An 11,866-nucleotide genomic window follows, 5' to 3' on the forward strand; every position below is an offset into this window, starting at 1 on the left:
ATCCACCTCCTTCCCTGCCCAGCCTTCTGCCTTTGAAGATGTCAGCAACCAGCAGATTGGAGCTGACAGGAAATCCCCAGGTGCCTTTTACCAGGGTGAAGGCATTGAGTTGGGGGGGAGGGCAGATGGGCGACCCATTAGGGAGCTAACACAGAGTTCCTGTCAGTTCCATTACTGTCTCTGATTAACCCATTAGCACCCACTGGAAGCAGGAAGCACAGGGACCCCCAAAGGGATGAGTCCGGAAGGAAGTCGGCTCTGACGAGGCCCGAGGGAGAAGAGTCGGAGAGACAGAAAAGGAGTCTCTCCTCTCTCCTTGGAAAGTGGGCTTCCTTAGAGAAGGTGGCAGGTAGGTCAGGGATGACAAAGAGCAGGCAGGACTCAGAGGAGGGTGATTCGGAGCTCAGTGGAGCCCCTGAGCTGACCCTTTGAACAGATGTGACAAGTGAACAGCAGAGAAAAGGAATTCATCTCTGAGTCACTCAGGGAACCCAGGGTTCCTGCCCATCAGACCACTTTACGGACTCAAGTGTGTTTCAGGAGCTATGGCTAAAAATACAGCCAACTATACTGGGTACTGCTAACGGCTTTACATGCATTACCTTACGTTTTCTTTTGTTCTATTTTGTTTTTACATTAAGTCTGTATACTGGCTTGTGTGATAGAGGAAAGGGCACTGGAACAGGTAGGACTCTCCCTATGGCTACAGCTCAGATTGTTCCAGACAGTTTTAATCCTCTGCACAGAGTGTTGCTTGCAATGCATTATCTTATTTTCAAGGCAACCCTGGGAGGTAGGTACTATAACCCGAATTTACATAGCAAAACTGAGGTTCAGAGTTGTTGAGTAATTTGCCCAAAATCACACAGATAATAGATAGAAGAGTCAAGATTTGGACCCAGGCAGCCTGGTCACCAAATCTTTATCTTTGTCATCCCGTCATCCTGCTGAGCAGCAAAACCAGGCAGAACCCCTATTTGATAAATGCGTACTTTCTACAGACGTATTTCCTACAGAGTCCTTCGCATAGGTCATGCTCTATATTTTATCCACTTGAAGACGATATAGTCATCCTATTTTACAGGTGGAAAACCCAGGGCCCAGTGAGTCCAAGTAACCCACCTAATGTCTCACATAAAATGTTGTCAGAAATAAGATGCCAACCCTTGTTTATCTCACTCCAAAACCAAGGCTCTCAACCATTCCACTGTGAGTATAAGGACCCCATGCTGTGACAACTATGTAACATGCCTACCTCTATGCTTGGCATCCAAACTGACCTTCCTTCTTGTCCATCTATTCATTCACTAATTCCACAGATAGAATACTGAGTGCCTGCCGTGTCTGCCAGGCCCTTGCTTACAAGACTGTAGGATCTTCGCACCCCTGCAGTTTATGTTCTACTTGGGGGCCAAGACAGAAAGACAAGCAATTCTAATAGGGTAGGGATGAGCATGACCTAGTTCTAGGGGGCAGAGAAGGCCAAGCTGAGTCTTATAGGCCAAAGAAGCACCGCCCAGAGGTGTGAGAGAGTTCCAATTCCAGTGTGGGGGAGGAACAAACTCTCTTCTACCCTCAAGGTTCTTCTGGAGGGTCTGATAATCCAACAGACATGAGATAGATTAGCAAGAGAAAATAACCATGTTTAATATATACATACATTTGGGAACCCTGCATACGTGAGAGAGTCAGAGACCCCACATGCACGAGAAGTTCAGAGACAGAAGGGGACATGGGCATACAAGACTTTCTGAGCTAGGAATGAGGTAAGGTGACTCAGGGGCTTCAAAGGGCCGTTGCTGGCTGATAAGAAGAGCAGATACTTAGTAAACAGAAGTTTGCCCTGCCCTATAGGTGGGCCAAAAATGTTATCCTGTTATCCCTGGTAATTTCTTATTATGGGCAAGGCCTCTAATTCAAATTCTTCTAGGTGGTTAAAGGGAGGGGCAGAAGTTTCTCCTGAGCCTGAAGCTAAAATTACCCTTAGCTCCAAACAATCCACATACCACAGAAGCACATCTTGGGGTGAATAGTTCTGAACCCCAACACCAGCCACCGATGGAGAGAAGCAGAGGCAGAACTGGAGAGTCAAGAAATGGTTGGAGCATGGACTTCATCCTTGATCTGAGACCACTGGGAACCACTGCAGGAAAAGATTTGCATTTAGAAAGCAGAAAGGATGGGGGTAAATGGCTGGAGGCTGGCTTGGTGGAGTTTCCAAAGATAAGGAAGGTTTTGGTGATTGATTAGATCTGGGAGTGAGGGGCTAGAAAAAAAGGCAAATGGCCAGGCGGGGGTTGGGGGAATGAAGAGCCAGGGAAGAGAAGTCCCGGGAAGAGAGACAAGTTCCCTTGAGCTGTTGAGTGTAAGATGCCTAAGGGGCACCCGGGGGGTTCTGTCCAGAGCGTGGCTGGACTTCCTGGCTTGGATTTTAGGTCTTACTGGTCTTAAGGTCCTGCAGAGAACAGGCTGCTGTCCTTTTTACCCTGTGCCTCAGTTTCCTCACCTGGAAAATAGATAATAACATCACTGCATAGAGTTTTTATAAAGATTAAATGGATATAAAATATATAATTAATGTATAAAGCACTTAAAGTACCAGGCACATGGGAATGCTTAATAAAGGTTAGTTGAATGACTATATGAATGGATGGTTCTTTGACTGTGGCTGATAGAAGTTATTTGGAAAAAGAGTTGTTTAAAAACCCAAGGACCTTTTCCTTCCTCTTCAATATTCAGGGCTGGGTTGGAGGGTAAGGGAGAAGTACAGTAACACAAATGTTACCTGGAAGGGATTGAGTGGGAGAGGGGATGGTGCCATTTTTCAATCTTACCCCCACTGTGGACACGCACGCACACACACACACACGCACACTTCTGCTGGGAATGCATACCAGCTACAACACGTAGAACAATGTCATTCAGACAGTGGCTTCATCTGTTGTCTGACTCATCCCACAACCATGCCGACTTATGTCAGTATTTTGCCGATGAGGAAACAGAGTAACTGGGTGCATAGGCCCCAAATGTAGGAACCCTGTAGGACTCCTCCTTTCCTTGAACCCATGTCCAATATGCTGGCCAGTTGTTTTGATTAATCCTTGAAAATATAATCTGAATCTATCCATTTGGAGGAGGGGGGAGAGCCATAGCACTCGTTGTTTGGGGCTACAATGATTTTTTAGAAGTGCAGATCAGCCCGTGCCACACCCCTGCTTAGAATATTGGAAGGCTTCCTAGTTGACTCGGAATAAAATCCAAAACCTTCCCCTGCCCACAGGGTTCTGTGCCACTCAGCCCATCTCTCCCTGGCCCCCTACTAGCCCTCATTCCCAGCATTCCAGCCTCAGTGGCTTTCTCAGTTCCTCCATCTCTCCAGGGTGCCATGTTTCCTGTCCTCACCTGAGCTTTGACACTTCCTGCAGGTCTTCACATGGGAGATGGCCCCGGTGACACATCCTCAGCAGGCTCCCATGGCCACCCCTACCTCCTCCTACCCTCTTATCACAAGCCTGTTTCATTCTCTTTCCAGCTGTCATCCTATCTGACATTCTGCCCACACTGTGTCTCCCCCAGTGGAATGCCAACTCCATTCCAGCAGGAACCTCGTTTGCTTGCTCTCTCCTAAATCCCCAGTGCTCAGCCCTGTCTGACACACAGTAGGTGCTCAACAAATATCTGATGAGCTAATGACTCATTGTGTCTGGATGAACTTGTAACACAACCATCCAGCAGACATTGAGCCCTACCATCTCCCTGGCCCTGTGCCAGCCAGTGGGGCAGCCACAGAGACATGCCAACTCTTGGGCTGAGCAACTCACAGGCCCCACAGGCAGAGACATGTGCACACACAGTAAAGCCAGACAAGGTACGGGTACCCAGGTTTTGCTGAAAGCTGCCTGGGATCAAAAGTAGCTGGAGAAAATGCTACATGCTTCTGAATCCTGTAAGAAACGTCGGTACTCTGTGTCCTGGAGCTGGGCCTCTCACCAGGGACGACCTCTGCCTGAAACACTGAACACTGCCCTCTACTGCACCCCCAACCCTCAGGCTTTCATTCATTCTTCAGACCCCAGTTTCCACATCACTTCCTCCAGGAAGCCTTCCCTGATTCCTCATGCCCCACCTTGATGGTATGTCTTTAGAAGAGTCCAGTCTTAGTGTTGGTGGTGGAAATATTGTGTTCTGTTGACAGTGATTGTTAGCTATAGTTATAAGAAATATTAATCATGTTCTGTTAACTGTGATTGTTCTGTTCTAATTAGACAAAGCACTTTCTAACCTGGCTGGGAGTTGTATGCCCCGGACATGGGAGTTGACCTTGGAATGCGAGCCATTCTCCTTAACTGCCTATCATCAGGGAAAGATTAACAACCTTGTTGCAGAAACAAAGGAGTCCCGGAGGCGCCCCACCGATCTGCAAACCCCCAGCCCACATTTGCATTTCCTGTGACCTGTACCCATTATGACCATTATACCCATTATTCCCATTCTTATTCCCTGTGCCCACTTCCACATGTGATCTCTGTCCTTCTACCCAACATAAGGAACTGGCTTATTGGGGGTTGGTTAAAGAAGATTTTATGTGGACGAATCCCTCTGCTCACCCATTTTGCTGGCAATAATGGAATAAAACGCTCACATACGATTCAACCTTGCCTGCTTCATTGGCTGAAGTAGCGACAGGCAGCCCAGCCCCACTGTGTCTGGTTTCACCAGCACTTATTATCACTTTGTATTGTCGGCCAGTTTCCCAGTCTGTGCCTCCACACCCCACCCATCCCACTCCATAGTGCCATTTGTTCCAGGGAAGCAAAGACCTTGCTTGGCCAGTGCCCAGCACAAAGTAGGAGCTCAAGAAATATTTGTTTTCTGAGTGCATAAACACATGGGCAGAGGCTTTCCTGGGAAGGCAGAATTTCATCTTTTTGAGGCCAGGACAAGAGCCCCTCTGTATAGTTACAACCCATTCTTTGTGTTTGCAGCTGGCATTGCCGCCTCTTCCTCCAATAAGGGCTCTAGTGCCAAGTCCCAAACTGATTCTGTCTCTTTAATTTATTTTCTTAGATAGGTTGATGATGGTACATATTTCAGGAGTATAAACGTGTACACACTGATGCATCTCTCTTTCTCTCATACCTCTCCCCTGGGCTGCTCTCCTCTTTGTGGTACATGCCCCAAGGGAAATTCATGCCTGCAGCCTGAGTCTCCAGGCCTCTGGAGCCATGGCACCCACTCCCTGCTGGAAGGGAGAGTATTGGCTCTGGCATTAGTGTCCTTGCTCTGCAGCTGGGTTGGGGCAAAGGCAATAATGGGGTGAAGGCAGAGGGGATGTGGGCCAGGATGATTCATCCCAGACTGGAAGATTTCCAGGCTCCAGGGCAGCTGGGGTACCCTCTGCAAAGAAAAAAGACAGTGCTGGCCATCCCACATTACAGGGTCTCTGCAGGCCCTCCTGGCTTGAATGAAGGAGGTTGGGGTATAGTAGGAGGGGTGGTTGGCCCAGGCTCTCAGGGGAAAGGATCTGGCTCAAGAATGGACCTGGAGAAGGGTCATCCTCAACTTGGCTCATTCTGCTAGTTATAGCTCCAAACCTTCCCCAAGAGTGTTGTAAAGACAGTAAAAGTATCATCTGTAGTTTTTATCTGCCCAGACATATGAATCCAGGTAACATTAGGTTGAGGTAAAGGGCAGGAAGACCCAAAAGGGAACCTTGATGGAGCGCTGAGAAAGAAGCACAGCCGGTTCCCTAATTCCCAGAGGCTCTCCTGGGCTGGTGTGTAGAGGACCTCAAGTCTTATTTTCAATGTGGCCTGACAGCTCCATTTTTGAGTCGTTACTGAGTTGCAAAGAGTGGGGAAGGGCAAGATATCTCCCAGTCAAATTCAATTTCCCATTTCCCATATTTTAGGACAGGGAAGGCTTTCGAAGCCACCCCCTTCCCGCTCCAGACCTTATCCATTATTCATGGTACCTTGTCTGCTAAGATGTGCACATTCCTGCTCAAGAGGAAACCTTTTTGTCACCCTGCCCTCAAGGTACTCTGCCTTAGCCCTCTTAGCAACCCGAGGTGGCCCAAGGGAATGGCGTCCCTGTAGTTTGGCAGTGCACAACCTGTGCAACCCTCCTCAGCGGCCCTGCCAGGGCGCAGAGACAGCCTTGGAGGCTCCAGAGGGAGGATGGGAGTGGGGGCTGCGGGGGATCTTGGACACTCTCCCACCCTGCTTCAACCTTAGGAAGTCCTACTTCATCTCCTACACAGTGGACTTCCCAGTAAGACTTCATTTGAAGTAAAATGTCCCATTGCTCACAACGGCACACCCTGTGAAATCCCTTCACTAGAGAGGAAGTGGTGAAGGTGTAGGCATTTAGTCTGAATCCCACCCTGGCCAGTGTGGCTCAGTTGGTTGAGGGTAATTGTGCCCAGGACGCAACTGATAGATGTTTTCCTCATACATCCATGTTTCTCTCTCTCTAATAGATTTTTAAAAAATTGTTTCAAAATAAATAAATAAATGCAAATCAAATCATGCCATATTCATGCTCAAAGCCCTCCAGTGACCTCCCTGGTCCTCTTTATCAAATCTAATCCCTTGGCATGGACTTCAAGCAGTGTATGTGGTCCCCAACCCCCATCTTTTACCTGAAGGTCCTCTGCCCACTATCCCCAGTCTTGTGTCTTTAGCATTAATGTGTCTACACAGATGTTCCTTTATCAGATGGGACTTTCTGCCCACCCTGTTTGAAAATTACTTCCTCAAACACTGGTACATCGTCCTATGGTGCAGTCTTCACAGCACTTTTGAACATTCAAATTACCTTGTTTCCTTGTTGTCTGTCTCTCCTTGCTGTAGTCTCAATTCCTAGAAGTCTATCATTAATTTCCACATCCTCAGGGCCCATGTGTCTGGCACATAGTAGGTGCTCAATAATCATTTATTGACTAGACAAAGGAGTGAACAGTTACATGGTCTCCAGAGCCCTTTCCACATTATGCTCTGTGTCTCATTATAAGCTCTGTGGCAAGGCTGGCTGGCAGAGGACATGGTGATGGGGAGGCAGGGGCTGATGTGGACAGTTCTGTGAAGGTTCAAAGAGGTCATCTGGGGGCAAGTGCAAGGATGTCAGGGTCCGGAGGACACTTTCGGGATTTCTTATACCTCTCCTGTGACTCTAATGATGGACAGATCATGGTTTCAAGAGCCCTTTTCCTGCTTTCAACAGTCTCTTTGTGAGTGTCTCCTTGTTATTATTATTAAGCTGGCTTCCCTCCAAGAAAGGACATCCCTGGGAGTAGTGGCAGGCCCTAGAGATGATAGCGGGGAGAAAGGAACAGCCCATTGTCCCCTGGGCCCAGCCCTTCCTGTGCCTCCCCAGGCCAGGCTGCAGAACTCGCCAGCAGAGGGCGCTCCAGGTCACGCACCTGGCCTGGAAATCAGAGGAGGGCTGGGCGGGGCGGGCCTGGCCTGGCTGGCGGTCCTACCTGCTGGGATGGATACTGCTCTGTATAGGCCTCAGTGAGCTTTCTCTGAACTCATTCACTCATTTACACGCATTGATTCACTTTTCATATATTTGTTCACCACACGTGCTCTGGGATGGGAGCAGGGATTTAGGCAGAGACTCTACTTTCTGCTGTCTATGGTGGGTGGTGGGGGTGGGGGGACAAGGGGACAGATATTGTGAACATACCACTACCCAACGACGTCACTGCCATTCCTATAAGTGCCCTGAAGGAGAAGTGACAGGCAGCATAAAAAAGGGGACCTGACCTAGCTTCCAGGGTTGGAAAGGCTTTTCTGAGGAAGTGACTTTTCCCCCACTTAATTCTTAAACAACTGCTTAAAATTTCTTATGGAGAATTCAAACACACACCAAGCAAGAGAGAATGTTATAATAAGCCCTAAGCGCCCATCACCCAGCTCCCACAATGCTCGGTGCGGCCATCCCGTTTCATGTCCGCCCTGTCCACTCCTCCACTTCACCTTTACCCAATTATTTTGAAACAAATCCCAGATACCTTAATATTTCACTTGTAAACACTTCAGTAGGAATTTTTTAAAAATAAGGACTCTTAAGAAAAATATCATCAAAACACCATTATCAGACCTAAACGCAAATGAACAAAACAAACTTCTTTTTTCTTTTTTAAATATGTCTTTATTGACTTCAGAGAGAGAGAGATAGAAACATCAATGATGAGAGAGTCATTGATTGGCTGCCACCTGCACGTCCCCTATTGGGGATCGAGCCTGCAACCCTGGCATGTGCCCTGACCCAGAATTGAACCATGATCTCCTGGATCATAGACTGATGCTCATCCACTGAGCCACGCTGGCTGGGCAACTTTTTCTTAAGGGAAGAAGCAACATATCAGCTGAGAGCAGGCCAAGCAGAGGGAAGAGCCAGTACAAAGGCCCGAGGCAGAGAGGGGCATGTGTATATTTGTGTACATATCCTGAAGGAATAAAGGGAAGGCCCGTGTGGCTGAAGCGAAGACAAGGGTGATGGGCAGCAACCAACCGTTCGGGGCTTTATGAGCTGCAGTCAGGAGCTTGGCTTTGACCTTTATTCTCACAGCCAGGAGTAGCCCTCAAATGGCTTCAATCGATGCTGAAAGATGATCTCATGGGCTGTGAGAAAAGTAATTCCAGCAAAATACCTGCACCTCCCATTGACCCTGAACTGTGCTTTTCTTTGACAAGGTCATGTATTGTAGGTCGAGCAGTTATTTACCTCCTTCAACTGTCTCAACATCTGTGCTCCTGTTTGGTGACGGGGACTGAGTGTGGGCTCTGGAGTCAGGCAGACTGGAGTTCAAATCCCACCTCTGCTCTTTATAAAGGTGTGACTGTGGGGAAGTCTCTCTCCCTCTCCCAAGATCCTTTCCCTCATCTCTAAAATGACCCTCGGAGCCCTTGCCTCAGAGCTCACAGTGGGACCGAATGGAGTTCTGTAGAGAGGATGGGCAGTGACAGCACAGCCATGTCTTTTCTGCCTGCTTCCCACCCCTGCCAGCTTATTTTTCTTCCTGGCAGCTCCGTGGAGAGTGTAGCAGCAGCCAAGGGTTCAGGGCCTCCTGAGGCAGGAAGCCTCACCCTCCGTGCAGCCTTGAACTTCCTGGTCTCTCCGAAATCCTGTCCGGAGGTTTACTGCCCCTGGGGTGGGGCTAGGGTGGGGCCGGTGGAAGGAGGGGGTGTAACAGATAAGCTTTTCCATTGGCTGTTTGGGGCTCCAGGCTCCTGGGGAATTAAAAAAAAAAAAGTGGAGGGTCTCCTCCACTGCCAGCACTGTGGCTGTGATAAGGGCTGAGTCTTCTGCTTGGCTTGGGACCCAAGGTCTCCCAGTCAAGAACAAGGTCCCAGTAATGATTAGATTGTTACCTTGGCCTGGGTTTTTGCTCTCAGTATATCTTCCCAAGAAGGCCACAGCAAGGGCAGGCCAACTCCATCAACTTTCCCAACTATGCACGCACGTGTGCACAAGACCCTGGCTCAGGTGGGCAGTCACACCTGTACACATCTCCTCATATGCATATGCACGCCCCTCCATACATACTTGCCCACCTGCATGTGAGTATATGCACATAAACAGGCACACACGTGTAAACTGACAAGCGCACACTTACATACACACCGCCACATACACATACCATACTCCCTTTTTTTTTTTTTTTTTTTTAATATATCTTTATTGATTTTAGAGAGAGGAAGGAAAGGGAGAGAGAGAGATAGAAACATCAATGATGAGAGAGTCATTGATCGGCTGCCTCCTGCACGCCCCCGACTGGGGATCGAGCCCGCAACTCGGGCATGTGCCCTGACCGGGAATCGAACCCCAATCCCTTGGATCCCAGGTTGATGCTTAACCGCTGAGTCACGCTTGGCCGGGCTACCATACTCCTTAATACACACATACAAACAAAAAGGCACACACTCAGACACACCCACCCTCATGCACAATACACACTCCTGCTGTGGCAGGTCATTTCCAAAGACGGCTGGCTTGGGTCCCTTTCTTCTCTGCACTTGCACGCTGCTCCACCTATCAAAAGGTAAATTCTGTCTCCCTCCTCTTGAATATTTGTGGCAGAAGTTGCATTCTGAGATTTCTGAATCCAGGTTTTAAAAGGACTGGCAGCCTTTGCTTCCTCCTTGCTGGAAGTCAGCTGTCATGTAAAATGTCCAGCCATCCTGAGACCATGGTGCTGTGAGAAAGCCCAGGCCAGTCATATACAGGGAGAGGGAGCCTTGCAGAGGAGCAGTGCCATGTCTCACATGCCAGGAAAGCCTTCTTGGACCTTCCAGCTCAGCTGAGCCTAGTGAGTGACCTCAGATGCCGCCACATGGAGCAGATGACCACTTAGACACACACCCTGCCCGAATTCCTGATCCACAGAATCCTGGGAAATGATACAACTTTGTTCTCTTAAGCCACTATGTTTTGGAATGGTTTGTTATACAATAATAGGTCATCGAAACAGCCATACATATTATATACTCACTGATGTTCATATATATACAAACTCATGTACACTTATAAGTAAGCACTCTATACCTGCACATACCTTTGCAGTAGGTACTACTGACTCTCTACCCAACACCCATTTCCACTTGTCTTCTTTTCTGACAGAACTCTGTCAGATGAAAGGCTGCTGTTATCTACAGCTCCAGGAGGGTGATCTTGGTTAGTCTAAACCAACCTTGGTAATCTCTGTCCCCTTAAAAGCTGAGAAAGCATACATCCTTGTACATATGCAGATAGAGGGATACATATCTATACTTTTTCACTCATGCATGCAATTCCTATGTACAACACCACAGACATAAGTGTACCTGGGCAAGGTGTATTTTTGTACAAGAGGCACAGAGACACCTATACTGGTCACATCACAGTCAACAATGAATTCAGCCATTCCTGCCCATGTCTGAACAGCCACAATACACATACCCCTCCAACACCCCCCCACACACACACACTCTGAGGGGCTGCTTGGCTGCATGCAGGTGAGAAGCTGCTGGCAGAGGCCAGACAGCACCTCACTGGGACTGATAGTTCTGCAGAGCAGACCAGGGCCCAGGAGGCAGGAGGTCGGTTAATTAATTCCGGGCTATGATAAGTTTGTTTCTGCCCTCGAGGGGGAAAGAAAACTTTCCTCACCTTCCACATTGAGACAAAGCCCAGTCTGTCCTCCAAGGAGCTCTTTTTGTTTTCCTTATAGGCAAACAATGGAATTGGACATTACATGAAAGTGTATTTTCACCATTTACACTGCTGGGCATTCTGGGTAGAGAGAAAAGCATGTGAGCAGGCAAGAAGGTGCCGAACAGGAGTGAGGGTGAAGGATCCGATGGTAATGAGCCTACAGCAGGGAGTGCGAGCGAGACAGAAAATGAGGCTGGGGAGGTGGACAAGGCCACATCAGCCCGTGGGCTTACCTCTAAGCTCCCACGGCCCATCCGCTCTTCCTGACACGTGGTGCCCAGTGACTTTGCCCTTAGGCCCTTAATCTTCCTTCCACAGGTTTTATCATACCTAAATCAAATTGATAAACAAGAGATAAGATAGCAATAAGCACACTTCCTTTCTGGCTTGTGCGTGAAGTTATTTGGGTTTTATTTGCTAATTGTCTCTTTCCATGACCCAGAGTTATTATCAAGGATATTCTTGTTCAATTAGCTTTTATAGATCTTTTGATATAAATTCACCTTTCAGCAATTTCTAAGTTTAATAAAAAACTATTTCCAAAATAGCACATATGGTATGATCCCACTGTGAATAACATGTTTGTATGCATACCTATATGTGCATATAATAATGTCTGAAAGGATATATATACCAACTGTTAAACAATAGTTATAGCTGA

This window comes from Miniopterus natalensis, chromosome 4, assembly GCF_054644295.1.
Source record: "Miniopterus natalensis isolate mMinNat1 chromosome 4, mMinNat1.hap1, whole genome shotgun sequence".
Classification (NCBI taxonomy): domain Eukaryota; kingdom Metazoa; phylum Chordata; class Mammalia; order Chiroptera; family Miniopteridae; genus Miniopterus; species Miniopterus natalensis.